The following is an 18,028-nucleotide window of genomic DNA, read 5'->3' as shown; positions in this document are numbered from 1 at the left end:
GGAGATAGTGGGTTCTAACCCCACTGTCGGCAGTCCTGAAGATGTTTTTATCCGTGGTTTCCCATGTTCACACCATGTAAACGCTGGAGCTGTACCTTCACTAATATCACGGCCACTTCATTCCCACTCCTAGGAATTTCCTACCCCATTGTAAATAGTAATAACAATAATAGTAGTAACAACAAAAGACAGTAAACTGTTGCTCTCGAACAGAGGAGAATCAAACTAGACAAGGCCTACCATGCCCGAAGAAAACCGTACGCCTCGAAACACCTGTCCATGAATGCCAAATCAGGACACTGCAATGCAATAATCAGACCGCCAATCCTCTACGTAGCAGAGTGCCTATCACTAACTAAGAAGGTCCTGGGAAAGATAGTAGTACCAAGGATCCTCTCAGAGATGGTGCAAACCAAAGCGTGAATTCTACCAACACGAAGAACCCTTCACAGATGCTATCAGAAGGACACAGCTGACTTTATACGGACACTTGTATAGAATGGACCCTCACAGGTTGTCCTACAAGATCTTTAAAGTAGCCAACAATGGAGGTGTAACGTGAGAAGGTTGGTACTAGGAAGAGGAAGTTATGCCAAACTTATCTAGGACCCAGTCGTCACAAACTCACACTCTCCCATGTTGACAACCCCTGTAATTACGTCTTTCAATCGCCTGATACGACTCTCTGGGGATACCGGTGGTCTATTCTATCTTCCTCTACCAAAGACACATCATCTCTGCATGCATACATGTCTTCAGCTGTTCTCTTAGTTTGTTGGTAGTTTCTTGCTCTGTTGACACTGTCCACCAACTGATTTTCTGTCCTCTTCCACTCTTTCGTTTATTAGTCCTTCCAAACCATCCATCAATAAACCTCATCTTTGCAGCCAATGCCAAAGGCAGTTCCTTTTTGTTATATGTGAGTGGTATTGTGCCCTTGGGAGTGAAAGCAATCTGGGTGCATTATTTCGTAGTTTCCTTTTGACATGAATATGCCTTATGACTCGGGTTCATCCGGAAATATGTATAAGGTCACGCGATAACACGTATGATGTAAATGTAACCATAGGAACCGTGCAACTGTCATGTAAGGTGTGAATGGATGGTCAGACAGTGTTACCTAGCAAACGTGCAGGCTATGTCTCATGAGTGGTTGCCATCTGAAATTAGCAGCCGTTGATGGATGGTCATGACCGGGAGACATATTTATGATCATTTGATTTTCGTTTTAGCATATGAAGAGTCCAATTTCATCTTGTAGGTTCATCTTGGAGCAGACGGTGTTGTGGTAGAGAAATATATTATTGTGCAGCTTTGAGAAACTGGATCGATTCTGAGGAATATTTCGAACTCTCCGCTAATTTTCTACATAACGCAATCAGGTTCTCAATATTCCTTGAACTGAAAAGCCCTCTTTCATAACTAGGTCAAGTTATAGTTTATAACCTATACGCGGTGAATGTGAACATTTCCTAAAATAGTGGTACTCACTACATTACGACCGTTCTCATGAATCATATCCACTATTTTGTCCATTAACTGCTAAGTTTCTACTGTCTTCTTCACGAAATTTGCAATATTTTCACCTGTGTGTCCCATTTCTTCAAATTATATCACTTCAACGCATATGAAGTTTGTAGTCCAGATCTACAAAGTGAACGGTGATGCATAGATAGTCATCGGTTGCTGCTGATGTCCACAATTCTATCGAAACAGCTATGCTATCTGCATTTCAGACCTCACCTTTTACTTTTATTTATCCAGTTCTTTCCAGTAGCTGCTCATTCCTTACCCTGTCTACCCACGATATTAGTTCCATTCGTCTCCCCAAATCACATCACAAATGCTTCTAGTCTCCTTTCATCTTCCCTTCCTAGTGTCAAGGTCTCGGCTTCTTACATCCCTAACAAGATTAGAAGTACTTCTAAAAGTATGTAAAAACATTCAACAGAATCCAGAGCTACTCACTCACAAAGATATTGTACAAACAGAACATCAACTCTTGAAATCAAGGAAACCACCATGGCGCACAGCAGTTAACCTTAAAATTTATTACCATTTCATGGAAAACCCAGTGGAAGCAGTGTTAACTAGTCAATATACATGTAGATGAAGACCTTTATAAGCGAATACAAGAATTCGACCTTCCCAGACGTCAGTGGAGGATCATCAAGCGGATCCGAACCGGACAAGGCAGATGTTGATATCTGCTACACAAATGAGGTTGGGCTACCTCTGCAAATTGTGACTCTGTTGCCTCCTTGCAGACTGTCCACCACATTGTCGCTGACTGCCCTCTTCGTGCTTTCAGAGGAACAATAACTGAAGTTGAAGCAATAGAATGGGTCAGAAAACTAGACCTAGTATTGTAAGATTGCACGAGCTTGTGACCGTGCACAATTATTGTCCACAAACTTTTATATAAAATATTATTGGTGGTTTAAGCCAATTTTGGAGCGCATATGACTAGTTCATTTCTGGATGCTCGCTTTGTTCCCAATACATCTTGAGTCCTGCTATTACTTTTTCCTTTCATTCCAGTGAAAGAGGTTCGGGAGATTTAACAACTTTTGGTTGAGAAAGCCACGAGTTTATTTTTTCATAAAATTTGGGGTGGTCTGACAGATCAGTATCACAAATCCCAGTGGAAGCTAAGCCCTTTTTTACTTCATTGAGTCACATGCTTCCAATCTTGTAGCTTTTGATGAGTGAGACGATATTCATCGTAAGCCTGCCATTGTCCATTCTCAGAAGGTACCCGTAAAACTTCAGCCGCCTTCGTCGCATGCTAGTGTTAGCCGTTTCCAACCGTTGGTACGGTTCAGAGTTCGCTTTCAGTCGGTAGGTTCCAACCGGGAGAACTTTTGGCCCAGGAATTTTACCGGAGGATATGCCTTTCAATTTTTTCCAGATCGTCCACGGTGCTCTTTCTGTTCATCAGAAAGGTCTCCGCTGCATATAAGAACTGGGATCTCTCAACAATTCTGTGATGGCATAGTTTGGCGTTCTTAGAAATGCACTTCTTGTTGTTACGGTTTAGCGACAGTTGGTATGCTGCGTTGAGTTTGGCACACCTGTCTAAGATGGAGGTTCCGTCTCTACCATTAGGGTGGACCCATTCGCCAAGATACCAGAATCGATTGCCTTTTCCTATCTTCCCATAGATGGTCGTCAAAAATTATTACTGAAATCAAATATATATAAATAAATGGGCTGCCTGGCCTAGGCGGTAAAGGCGTGCTCGGTTCGCCCGGAAGGACGTGGGTTCAAATCCCCGCCAGGAAGTAGTAAAATTTGAGAAACGAGATTTCCACTTCCGGAGGTGCATGTGGCCCTGAGGTTCACTCAGCCTACACCAAAAAGGAGTACCAGGTTAATTCCTGGGGACAAAGGAGGCCGGGCGTAGAGCTAACCACTCTACCCCATCACGTGCCGAGATTAACAATGGTGGAAGCCTTTACCTTCCACACCTCCAAGGGCCTTCATGGCCTACGGAGGTGACTTTCCTTTTCTATATATAAATAACTTCGATTCATCATACGATAAATAAATAAATAAAGAGTACGACTTTATGGTCTCAAAATGACGGATGCAAATTGCCTTCAGAGAAAGGAATACATAGTGAAGGCTTGAAGAACTAACTGGAAAAAGTTAAGATCTGTCGTAAAATTAAATGTACCGTGACATAATCTTATTAGTGTTTGGACGAGTACTGAAGGTAATTGTGGGAATGCTTGAACTGCCAGGGTAACACAAGTTGCTAACCACAAGTACAAATTGAATTTTAAATATATCCTCCGCTGTTTCCTATCATTTGCAAAAACTCTTCCTTGTGAAGATTGTGCTCAGGAGCGTGTCACCGTGAGAATGTAATAATTCTGTTAGCGATAAATTACAAAATATTAGAGAGAAAATCTAGGTCAATTTTGTTATGGTAATAACCTACCTGTCGCCTATGAGTGAGATGTCCTGCTCACGTCACGGTCTCCTCAATTCACACTCTCTGGGATCAAGTAGGCCATGACTTCCGCTATAACGGGAGGGGCGATGACAGCTTCCGCTTTCTTTTGACATGAGAAGTCAGTTTTGAAATAACAAAACGTAAGGTCAATGTTCTTTTGTGTCTCCGTTTACTTGGGGGTAGATGAGAGGACTCTCGGTCCGAGAGAGGCAAAACAAAGGAGACAGCGTAGCTGCCTATTATCTTTCGGCAGGAGATAAGTCAGCTAAGACCTTCAAAACGTTGTACATTCCTGTAGAAAGTAATACAACAAATTATTTAAATGAAATGAGGGTATTTAATTTAATCTGAAAATCTCAGAAATCTGGGCTCGAATGCAAGTACATTTCCCGCATAAACAATTGTGTCTTTCTCTGATTAGTCTGTAAACTTCTGTGAACGAACTACACGCTTCATAGTCCTCGTTTCTGTGACTAGCACTGTCACCTTCTGTGCTTCTTACCTTCTTTCTATAAAATATATATACTTGCTTTACGTCGCACCGACACATACAGGTCACATGGCGACGATGGGGTATTATTATTTTATTTTATTTCTTATTTGCAAATTGACCACTGAGGATCAAGCTATCATTCCATTTTTTCTTTGAAGTTTCCTCTTCCTCCAATCCTACTTCATATGGACGCTATGCTCTTTCTTCTCTTCATCCGTCCAGGCTAGTCCAGTCTTTAGAGTTCTTTCGACTTGAAACTCATCCAGATTTAGAATCATGGCCCGAAATATTTTCCTGTCTAACATGTGAACTTTCTGGATATTGGACTTCTCTAGATCTTTACGAACTTCCTTAATCCATGCCCGTCGTTGTCTTTTTGTTCCACAGGTAGTCGAATTACTGTTTGGTTAGTCTGGTTTTGTCCATTCTGTCCAGATGTCCGAGAAATGATAACCTTCACTTTTTTCATGGTCTCTGAAATTGTTCCCACATTTTTGCAGACTTTATTGTTTTTCCGAGGTTTTCAACCGGTTTCAGTCTGGATTGGGCCCAAGAATTTTCCGTATTATTATTCTTTCATACCGAGCTCGATAGCTGCAGACGCTTAAGTGCGGCCAGTACCCAGTATTCGGGAGATAATGGGTACGAACCACACTGTCGGCAGCTCTGAAGACGGTTTTCCTCGGTTTCCAATTTTCACATCAGGCAAATGCTGGGGCTGTACCGTAATTAAGGCCACGGCCGCTTCCTTCCCACTCCTAGCCCTTTCCTGTCCCATCGTCGCCATAAGACCTATCTGTGTCGGTGCGACGTAAAGCAACGAGCAAAAAAAAATTGACATTCCATGACATGCACTTCTTGTTGTAGATGTTTTTAGTCAGTCTAAAAGCTCTCTCCATCTTTGAAATACGGTCGTCTACAGAGCTTTCTCTAGTCCGTTCTCTTGTATGATTTCACCAAGGTATTTGAAATTCTTAACCTTCTGAATCCGTACAATCTCTGTTTCAAGGAATTGTGGTATATGTTTGTGGTTCATCACGAACTTGGTCTTCTCTTTCTAGATCCTAAGTCCCGTCTAGCTAGCGATCTTTTCTAGGAGGTTGATGTGTAAGCCACTTCCAGTAGGTTTTCTGAAAGTATCGCGAAATCATCATATTATTTTAAAAAAATCCAAAGAAAACCAGCTCGATTTGTTCTGGGTGATTTCCGACAAAAGAGTAGCGTTACATAAATGTTGCATAGTTTGGGCTGGGAAGACCTGGGAGAAAGGAGATGAACTGCTCGACTAAGTGGTATGTTCCGATTTGTCAGTGGAGAGAGATCGTGGAATGACATTATAGACGAATAAGTCGTGTTTTTTAAAAGTAGGCCTTTCTGTTTTTTACAACTTGCATTACGTCGCGCCGATACAGATAAGTTTTATGGCGGCGATGGGGTAGGAAAGGACTAGGAGTGGGAAGGAAGCGGCCGTGGCCTTATTTAAGGTACAGCCCAAGCATTTGCCTGGAGTGAAAATGGGAAACTATGGAAAACCATTTTCTGAGCTATCGTCCTGCTTCGTGGCTAAATGGTTAGCGTACTGACCATCGGTCACATGAGTCCCGGGTTTTATTCCCCGACAGGGTCGGGTATTTTAACCATCATTGGTTAATTCCTCTGGCATGGGGATGGGTGTATGTGTCGTCTTCATCATCATTTCATCCTCATCACGACCCGCAGGTCGCCTACGGGTGTCAGACCTGCATCTGGCGAGCCGAACGTTTCCTCGGACACTCCCGGTGCTAAAAGCCATACGCCATTTCATTTTTTTTTCAGGACTACTGACGGTGGGATTCGAACCCACTATCTCCTGGATGCAATCTGGCAGCTATGTGACCCTAACAGCACGGCCATCTCGCTCCGTAATGTTGCCTGTTCTTGTGGTAGTCACTAGCCTGTTGTGTAGATGAAGAGATGTGTATTGCTACGCATATATCCATTCCCCGAAGCAGAGGAATTATGTAGTTACATCTCTCGACCCCGCTGAGAATCGAACCCTAGGTCCTCCGAAGAGCAAACCACAACGCTGACCACTTAACAAAGCAGTTGAACTAGAGACAAGAAATAATACTTGCGCTAAATTTAAATATATCCTTTCTAAGGTGCATTCCCCCTGTGGGTGTGTGCGGTAGAATAATATCCACGGCATCCCCCGCCTGTTGTAAGAGGTGACTAAAAGGACGCCAAGGACTCAACTTGAGAGCATGGGTTGGTGACCACGGGTCCCTTTGCCAAGTCCTGGCATTACTTCCAATTACTTGTGCCAGGCTCCTCACTTTTACCTATCCTGTCCGACCTCCCTTGATCAACTCTTTGCTCTTTTCCATTCCAAACCCTTTTAGGTTCCGAGATATTGTGACACTTTCATTTTCACGCTCTTTGTGGCCCTTGTATTTCTTTGCCCGATATCTTAATTCGCGTCGGGTCCCTTCCATGTTTCCGTCCGATGGGTGTTATATAGAGGATAAGTGTCTAGTTGTACTTAAACCATTATTTTTTCGTATCGTATTCCCTCCTTACTTATTCGAGAAAAATGTGCGGACAAGTAAGGATCTTCATGTTTTAAATTCACAAACTAATAATGGAATTTCACGTGGATAGGAAGAAAAAGAATGACTTCATTATTATCTCTTCCGCGGCGAGTTGTATTAAGAACTTGTGTGTGTGCGAATTTCTATTCTACAAGTTTGGTAACATTGAAAGCGCACACACACATCTATGTATTCTCGAGGGAGGTTGGTAACTAATTTCCTTGGCACAAGTAGCGAGCAGCCAACAAGCGAGGATCCCCCTGGGAGCGGAGTGAATCCGCCCCACTATCTCCACCTCACCCCCACACAAGCTGCTACTCTTGATTCAAAACTGAAACGGGACAGAGAACATTGAATTCACCTATGAGTTGCTCACTATACTCGAAGCTAAGCAGAACGGAATAACGAATGGAACTGCGTACTGTAATACATTATCTGGATGAATCATAAAAATAAAAGCCATAGGAACTCTACACTCTCAAGCATTAGGGTAGGAGTATCAGACAGAAATTGACGTAGAGGCACACAATCTAACCAACGGAACATCGATACCTACGTATCTTAAGGCCAATTCCTAGCTTCGTATTCTAGGAAGTAGTTGTTCTCTCTCTCCCTCTTTCGGTTCTCCGCCAGACGTGTTGCATCAAAGAGTTTCAACCCAGTTATATTGACATAAATATATCTTATTGTTGGTGGTCATCTGACAATTTGCGTCATGAAATTATCGGCTACAGGATGTGTGATCCCCCTGTGGGTGGGGGTGGTTGAATAACACCCACATTATCTCCTGCCTGTCGTAATATGCGACTAAAAGTGGCCCCAGGAGCTCTGAACTTTGGAGCGTGATTTGGCGACCACGGGGCCGTTAGCCGAGTCCTGGCATTGCTTCCACTTACTTGTGCCAGGCTCCTCACTTTCATCTATCCTATCCGACCTCCACCATCACCTCCCTAGGTCAACTGTTATTCTTTTCCGACCCCGACGGTATTAGGTATGGAGGCCTAGGGAGTCTTTCATTTTCACGCCCTTCGTGGCCCTTGTCTTCCTTTGGCCGGTACCTTCATTTTTCGAAGTGTCGAACCCTTTCCAATTTGTTTCTCTGATTAGTGTTATATTGAGGATGGTTGCCTAGTTGTACTTCCTCTTAAAACAATAATCACCACCACCACTACCACCACAGGATGTGTGACGCGATGTTACCTAGCAACCGTTCAAGCTGTCAAGTGAAGTACTGATAGATGGTCATGACTGAGAGACATGTTATCAAATAGGAGTGTTTGATTACATATAGTTTATGTGATCTTAAAGGCAGTGAAGTGAAGTTGTGATGGATGGGATTGACTGAGATGCATATTATCAGACAGGGGCGTTAGAGTACAGATAATCTATGACATCCTGCAGGCTGTGATTTTAAGTACCGATGGATGACATTTAATTTCGTGTGGCTATTTCTAGCCGGGTGCAGCCCTTCTAAGGCAGACGCTCTGTTGAGGGTGGGCGGCATCTGCCATGTGTAGGTAACTGCGTGTTATTGTGGTGGTGAATAGTGTTGTGTGTGGTGTGTGAGTTGCAAGGAACTTGGGGACAGCAGAAACACCCAGCCCCCGGGACATTGTAATTAACCAATGAAGGTTAAAATCACCGACCCGGCCGGGAATCAAATCCGGGACCCTCTGAACCAATGGCCAGTACGCTGACCATTCATCCAACGAGTCGGGCATGGATGACATACATATTATCAAACAGGGGTGTTAGAGTACGCATAGTCTATGCCATCTTGTGTACTGTGATGTGAAGTACTGATGGATGACCATGAATGAGAGACATATTATCAAAGAAGATCGATGTGATCAAATATCACTGGACTGAGCTAGGACCGGACTTGCCAATTTGGAGTCAACTGATGAGCTTCTCAACTCGGCAAGAGATTGCGAAAGTGTAGGCATGTTTATTGAAATATTAAAACATTGTAGCATTCTAGGTGTCAACTATCATACGCAATAGAACTATTTTCAAAACAGAGTTCCAGTGAATCAGTGTGGAATAACTCAGCCTTTAGGTTATGCAACTTTTCATACTCACGAGAGCAGAAGGTTGCGCACGTTGGAGGATTATGAGCGTTGATTTAAAAAGAACAGCGGAATTATCATATACTTACAAACTATTAATGGTATCGTTAGAGAATGATTGTGTAAGGCGTAAAGGTCAGAAACACCTTACCTGCTGAACTTCCCATTTTACCGCGCGATATGTTATGCAACTCATTCATACCTGCAACCATACGCTCTTGGAATTCCCTTACAGCTCTAATTAGAGACCTACATAGTGGAATAATGTATTTAAAGAGATATGTTGTAAATGGTACATAGACTTAAGGAATTAGTATATAATGTAACATTTCTTTATAATAACTCAGAATTTACCTTTCATTTATAACTATTTAAGTTTAATTTCATAATTAATTATATTTAATAAGGAACCTTAAGACACTGTAGTTTGTGGAATGTAGCACATGTAAGATGGTATGGTATAATAGCAGGCTTCATAATCTGAGTCACGCCATATGAAATAAATAAATAAATAAATAAATAAATAAATAAATAAATAAATAAATAAATAAATAAATAAATAAATACAAAAGTTTCCCTTTACTCGCCACCTAAGAAGAACAAGAGTTGACCTAGCAAGGTCCGATAGGGCAGACGAAAATGAGAAGACTGGCACAAGTTAGTGGAATCAATTCCAGGCTCAGATAGGGGCCCCGTGATAGCATCTTCATGCTCTTCAGTTAAAACCCCCTCGGAGATACCTTGGATTATTTAGCATTAATGACAGGAGGGTCTGCAATCCTTGTGGTTTTTGCTCAATATTGACAATTAGGACCATCTATTGGTGGATACACTATTTTGGTCTGTGTCAAATGGGAAGCTGTTTCCGTTACAATAATTTCTATGAAATAAGAATGTGATATTTGACCCCCTAGCTCTAATATGCGGAGATATGGAACTGACTGCCAAGGGATGCCAACAACTTCACTCTTCAAAAATTTCAACCGGATCGATTGTTTTTAAACGGGTGTAACTCACTATTTGGTCTACTTCCAGTTTTTGCACATTTTGGTAACTTCAAAGGTAGGGCCACGAATTAATTTTTGTGGGCGATTTTCGTATGTCAAGTTGAGTGATGACTGAGAGTCAAAGATGGCAGTTACTTTTAAATGGGCGTATCTCATTAACTTTGTCTCTAAAGAGAGAAAGTGAAAACTTAGAAACGAAAGAGTTAACTTCTCAATCAATTCCCTTTACAATTAAATTACTCCCATGAAAGTAAAGGTTACATCGTAGGGTACGCGACAATAAGCGGTATCGTTACCCAAACTTTCTTCAAGGACACCACTATCATACCAAAGTGGAAAAGATAGAGGACCAGATAGAAGTCAGTGTTCTCCTTAGAACTTTTTTTATGGGCGTTCCGCCCTGACGTTTTTACAGACCACCCGGCTAACATAACCTAGATATGTGCTAGTTTCATAATATTAATACAAATTTCAGTCATTAGGTGCTCCAAATTAAAATGTGAATACTGTAAAACTGTTTAAATAATAAATCTTCACTATTGTCAACATAATCGAATCAATTACATCGGAGATATTTAGCTTGACTACCACGAAGTATCGTGCATGAGTGTTGTCTGGATTTGCGCAGAAGTCACAAAACCGTATAGGACTCCACAGCAACAGAGTGGTGTTACGTGATTATGAACGAAGAGTAGAACACTAGAAGTTCAAAATACTCTTATGTTTGGTTCATGATAATAACACTAAAATAGTTCAGTGTTGATATTATTGTTAATGTCCTGACGATAATACATTCCAATTTTATCACACTCATTTTCCTTTTTTTTTTTACATAGTAAAAACCCACCCGGTTGCTTATTCCCGCAACCCGGCTGACAAAAATTTCTGGAGAGAACACTGGAAGTCAAGACCTACATTCCTCACTTCTACACAGAAACCTTTACTTAGCCAATCGAACATGAAGATGACATAGAATAAGGTATAGTGAAATAAGATATGTGATTACATGAATGAGTCATTGGTAGAGTCCGGATTTTTAGGCAGTAATAGGTTAGAATGCGATCTTAATGAAGCGGGTAACAAGTATAGTCTACCCTGCACAACACTGTTGTCTGAAGATGTTCCATATCAGAGGAACGAAACATGTACATTTTTAGTCAATTAACAAGACTTTAAGATGGAATATGTTTGTAGGTACATAAACTAGCAATAAAAAAGTGCAAATAAGTACTGCAAGGTTGGATTATTACTTCAACCTTAACTTTACTTGATACTCTGCGTAAGCTGTTGATAAAGTTAAAAATAGTTGGTATTTTATTTGATCCTGTATTGACTTGTCTAAATCTGTTAAAGAAACTATTTAAAATAGCATATCTCGAGTCCGCATTGTCAGTACACTTTTAATGATTGAAAATGATTTGTTCTATCATACATGTTTGCAGGGACAATATGCATTCCCTTTATCAATGAAGTCAAATCAAGGCATAAAAACAATATAACACTATCTTTCGTTTAGCCCACAATTTAAGGAATCATTCACCATATCAATGAATAAACAAACTAGTGAAATATTATGAAAAATTCCATTACATAAAATTTTAATATATTGATGAATTGAATGAGAATACCTAAATAAATTTAAGATCACCAAGTTTTCTTCTTTTTTATTTTCTTTTTTCTTATTTATTTAGGTATTAACATCAAAATATTAAAATGTTATGTACCGGTAATGATATTTTTCATAATATTTCACTAGATATTTTATTCATTGATATGGTGAATTAGGGCATTATACTTCTTTAAATGGTAGCCTAAACAAAATATTGTGTTATAATGTTTTTATTTTTTGATTTGACTTCACTAATGAAGGGAATGCATACTGTTCCTGAAGCATGCTTGGTAGAATTAATAATTTTCCATCATTAAAAGTGTATTGACAATGTGGACCCAAGATAAACTGTTTTAAGTAGTTTCTTTGATAGATTTACTCCACGTAAATTCAGTTTCTTGTTTTAAAAATTAGAAATCTCTTTTAGACCGAATCCTAATCCCAGATATTGTGACTTTCTCCCCTCGAAATTGGCAACACTGGATAAAGGTAGTGTCTTGCTCGGTCGTCGCTCTTTCACGCCCTCACCTCCCCAGCAATAAATACCACTAATGGCCAGGCGGTATTTCATAAGGCCGGTCAACATAGGGAATTAAGTCTAGCTGGGTCTCTGGAATGCGGAGCGGCGCGACCAGCCATTTAAGGCACTCACAGTCACGTGATCTCGCTGATTACCCACCCGGCCGCTCAATCAATATGGGCTAACTGGCTGGCGGAGCACCCACACCTGCATCATGCGGGCAATACTCCTATTTTACATGGCCACGGATTCGGTTTCAAATATGCTGTCATGTTGGTATATTAATAGCTGGTATCACGTTTTAAAAGGGATCCTCAACGTCACCGCATGAGATCACACATAATAGTGTATAATATGACACAGAAGGCCATGGATCTGGATATTAGAACAACATTTAACGGTACTTTAGGGGGCTGTGGACCTGAATACGTGAACAATGTTTAACAGAATTTTAGGGACACATGGACCTAGATATGTGAACAATACTTAACAGAATTTTAGGAACCCATGGACCTGGATATGAGACCAATACTTCACAGAAATTTTCGGGGGCCATGGACCTAGATATCACAACAATGTTTAACAGTATTTTAGGGGACCGTGGCTCTAGATATGAGAACAATACTTAGTAGTACTTTAGGGGACCGTGGATCTTGATATGAGAACAATACTTTTGCAGTATTTTAGCGGGCTGTGGACCTAGATATGAGAACAATATTTAACTGTATTTTAGGGAAACTTGGGCCTAAATATGAAAACAATATTTAACAGAAATTTTCGAAGGTCATGGATCTAGATATCAGAACAATATTGAACAGTATTTCAGGGACCCTTGGATCGAGATATCATAACAATATTTAACAGTATTTTAGGGACTCGTGCACCTAGACATGGGACTAATATTTAACAGAATTTTAGGAACCCATGGACCTAGATATGAGAACAATATTTAACAGAATTTTAGGGACCCATGGACCTAGATATCAGAACAATATTGAACAGTATTTTAGAGACCCATGGATCGAGATATCATAACAATATTTAACAGTATTTTAGGGACTCGTGCACCTAGACATGAGACTAATATTTAACAGAATTTTAGGAACCCATGGACCTAGATATGAGAACAATATTTAACAGAATTTTAGGGACCCATCGACCAAGATATGAAAACAATATTTAACAGAATTTTAGGAACCCATGGACCTAGATATGAGAACAATATATAACAGAATTTTTTGAGGACCATGGGCCTAGATATCACAACAATGTTTAACAGTATTTTAGGGGACTCTGGCTCTAGATATGAGAACAATACTTCATAGTACTTTAGGGGACCGTGGATCTTGATATGAGAAAAATACTTTGCAGTATTTTAGCGGGTCGTGGACCTAGATATGAGAACAACATTTAACAGTATTTTAGGGACCCATTGATCTAGATATAATAACAATATTGAACAGTATATTAGGAATTTATGGACCTGAATTTGAGACCAATATGTCACAGTACTTTACAGATCCATTGATTTAGATATCAGAACAGTAATTAGCAGTATTTTAGGGACCCATGGACCAAGATATAGTAACAATATTTAACAGAATTTTAGGAGCCCATGGTCTTAGATCTCTTAACAATATTTAACAGTACTTTCTAGGGTCATGGACCTAAATGTCAGAATAATATTTAACAGTATTTTTCAAGGGTGATATACCTGGACATCAGAATAATATTTTATGGTATTTTAGGGAACAACGGACATGGATATCAGAATAATATGTGACAATATTTTGCGACGGTCATTGACCTAGACAGCAGAACAATATTTAATGGCATTAAGAGGTCCATGAACCTGAACATCAGAACAATATTTAACGATATACTCGGAAGCCCATAGACCTGATATAATAGAACAATATTTAACGATATTTTAGGCAGCAAGGACCTAATTATCTGAACGAAATTTAACCGTGTTTTAGGAGACATTAGACCAAGATATCAAAGATATTTAACCCGGTATTTTAAAAGACAAGGGACTTAGTTTTGGGGCGCAGATACCGACAAATACCAAGAGATCCAGGACAGTAGAGTCGAATATAATATTGTTCTTGCCGAGTAAGGAATTGGAGAGAGGGAGAATTTTAGCGCAAATATGTGATTCATCATTGACGAAACATAAAGTACAAAGGCAGATTAGGTGGCATGAATCACCTTTACAAGGCACAAATTTTAACGCCACATCCACTGAGTTCTGGTAAAATTCGATGTACTGAGTAGTAGTTTCAAAATTACAGTAATAATTGCAGCCCAAATGTTTAGACAATAATGGGTTATAATGGTTATGTTATGAGTCTTGCATAAACTGTACGGGCACGGCCCATCAAGAACCCTAGAGTCTTGCATAAACTGTACGGGCACGGCCCATCAAGAACCCTAGAATTTATGTTACTCTTGCTACATTACGGAAGGACGGGATAGTCAACACTTCCTAATAACCAAATTAGTTTGCATTCTAACTTATTACTGCGTAAAAATCCTGATCTAGTAATAATATTCACGTTCCATATATTCCAAGGATATATCTTAAGTGTTAAGGGCTACCTTGGTTAATAAACATTTCAAACACAGTTTTCTTGAAAATATGATCCTACAGTAGGCCTGCGTTTCTTACAATAATAAAACGTCATAAATAGTTATATTATTTTTACTATCCACATTCACTCACTACCTTTTTAAAAGAAACTACACTTATACTAAAATTCAGCTACAAAGGAGTTAAAATCACACGTTACTGTTTTAATATTAAACTGGTCATGATAATAATATTTTGGGCTTTTGCCGTGTTAGGAAACAAGGTGAAATTTCATCTTACGTGAATTACGCGTCGTAAAAACATCAATATAAATGGTGGTAAAATCATTTAGAGAATCAGTATCAAAGTACAGAAGAACAATGTGGCTTTTCGGTGTGGGAGATCGTGTATCGACCATGTTTTCACAGCGCGACTCCTTTTTTTAAAAAAAATCAGATAGAATTCCGAAGTATAGGAACTGTGTTTGTTTATGTATCAAAAAAAGATCATGACAGTGTTCCTAGAAAATTGCTGTGGTGATAAATATCAATGAGTGAAGATACAATACACGATCTACATTCTCAAATAATAAATGTCGGATTAAAGACAGCAGTTACCTCTCCAGATAATTGTACACATCCAAAGGTTCGCTGAAGGTTTGTTGCCGCTATTACACAAAATGTATTTAGACTCCTGTTTATGGAAGTGGTCCAAGAAATTCCGATCAACCAAAACTACCTCCTTCATCATTTACTACTTACAAGTGATCCACGATACTGATAACGCTTCTTATATGACGAAGAAATTGACTGAGGAATACAAAATGTTTAGACTAAGTGTAAATTACACTGAAATTCTGGCAAAATGTTCTGCATTAAAAATTAATATTTAAGATCAATAAGCAAGGCTGATGGCACAAATTTATTTGTAATTATATTAGAGACGAGTAAGCGAGGATAGGAGGACTACTGTGGCACGAAATTCAGTATTATGAAATAGAAACCTGTTTAACAAAGACAAAGAAACTTATCTACAGTTCTGTGGTGCAGGGTATTTTACTGTATGGAGCAGAAAAATGGACAATGAATGGTTAACATACAAAGAAATGATTAGCCACAGAGATGAATTTTTGGAAGAGAGCAGCTAGAAGATTAAAATTTGATAAAGTAAGAAACATTGACAATAGAAAAATCACTGGAGTAGAAAAGAATTGTTTGGGTGTGATTGAAGAAAGAAGGTTAATAAGGTTTGGTTATGTAAAAAGAATGGCACATGACAAAATCCCCGAGATGATGTTGAACTAGGAGGCTGAGAACAATAGGAAACTGGAAAAACGTAGCGAATAATTGGTGTATGGAGCAGCATAGATAGAAGAGGTTTAAACGAGGAAGATGAACAAGAAGTTGGGTTGAAGGAGAACTATCTGTAGAGCATGTATAAATAAATAAAAAATTACGTAATTATTTATGATGTGCTTAAAATTATTACCAATATTACTATTTTAATATATAATTATCTGTCCTAATATTTTTCAAAATTCACAAAGAGTTGAATCAAAACTTGTAATATGTAAATGTGCTTATTTTTCACACCATGGAGTTTTACATAACAATGATAACTATGACAACGCCAGGGTGCTCGCATGTGCTACAGCTGTTGATAATGCTTCTTATCAAGCAGGTTCTAAGAAAAACTGAGTCTATGTCAATACAATAATATAATTCCCTTTCCTTCTTGGTTAGGTCTCTTTGATTCACATGAAGCGATATGAGAATTATGATGCTCTGATGTCTTTTGTTCAATAAAATGTCGCATTAGTAGTTCCACTCCCCTGTGCCTGTATCACCAGTTATCATCAAGAAGGTATAAGAAGCAACAAAGAAGGAGAAGAATGGGAAGAAACCGGACTCAGTGACATCTCAGCGTAAGTGCGAACGATCAACGGCCAACAAGGAACTATGGTCCTTGCTGCCTCTTCAAGCAAGTCATCGCTGATGGTGTGGCGCCTGCAGTTTGGACAACACATATTACAGAGCCAATTAGGAAGGGCGAGAGTGGTGTGTCCCAAGTGTGTAATATCGGGCGAACATTCTCTTGTGTCTCACTGTGAAATGGTTGAACGGGTAAATGGTGACAGGCCACGAGAGATTGTTTGCATCACTTCGAATCAATGCGAAAGGAGTGGAGCGACAGAAACCATTCTCGTTGCTTGGTTGATTTTAGAGAAACACCACAAGAATATCAAATCGTTCCTATACTTGGCCTTCGATCGCGTTGCACAGTGTTCGCCTGGATCCAGCTGTAGTACCATGACGTTTCTAGCACAGTCCGATGTGCTACTTGTCGCCATCATTGTTGGAGTACTTCAGGGATCAGCACTTTAGCCCCCACTGTTTGTCCTTTTCATGGAGATTATTACGTCTGACGCTGATGACGTCATTATGGCGCATGTATGACGTGAATACCTCCAAGAAAGATCGCAGCAATGGAAAGAACTACTTCTACTTCTTGGCGTGCCTCTCCGCGTTGAACGTTGGCGATTAACATGGCTGTTCTGGCTTTATATATTGCAATTCAGAACAGTTATGTAGATGTTTTGTTGTTTTAAGGTTGTCGAGCCAGGAGAGTCTTCTTCGCCCAGGAGGTCCTTTTCCTGCTAATTCTGCTTGCAGAATAAGTTGAAGCAGCTCATACCTTTTCTGATTCCTCATGATGTGTCCAAACTATTGTACTTTACGACACTTGATGGTGTTGATCGGCTCTGATCTCTTGTTAGCTCGGCGTAGAACCTCAACGTTTGTATTTTTCTGAGTCCACGATATTCTGAAAATTTTTCTGTATAGCCAGACTTCAAATGCTTCCAGTCTAGCAGTGGTGGCGTTTGAAAGGGACCATGTTTCCACACCATAACAGAGAACTAAGAGCACCTAAGGAGCCGCTTACCCAATTCGGGTTTTGACTCGATCTCAACAAGACACAATATCTGGAATGCGGTACGCAAACGGATGTTGCCATTCAAGCAATTAGCTGCTTCGTATACAGCTATAGTTACAGCCTTACAGACGCTCGCGCACGAGTAAACGAGGCTTGGATAACTGCAGTTCTACATGATCGTCGAATGCATCTAAATCTAAAGTGAAAACTACATACAATGTTAGTGGGCCAAGTCAGAGTACGGATTGTGGTGCTAGCCAACCAAGGCAAAGCATGAGGATTTGCAGGTTATG

This window comes from Anabrus simplex, chromosome 11, assembly GCF_040414725.1.
Source record: "Anabrus simplex isolate iqAnaSimp1 chromosome 11, ASM4041472v1, whole genome shotgun sequence".
NCBI classification, from domain to species: domain Eukaryota; kingdom Metazoa; phylum Arthropoda; class Insecta; order Orthoptera; family Tettigoniidae; genus Anabrus; species Anabrus simplex.
This window is presented reverse-complemented; position numbering follows the sequence as displayed.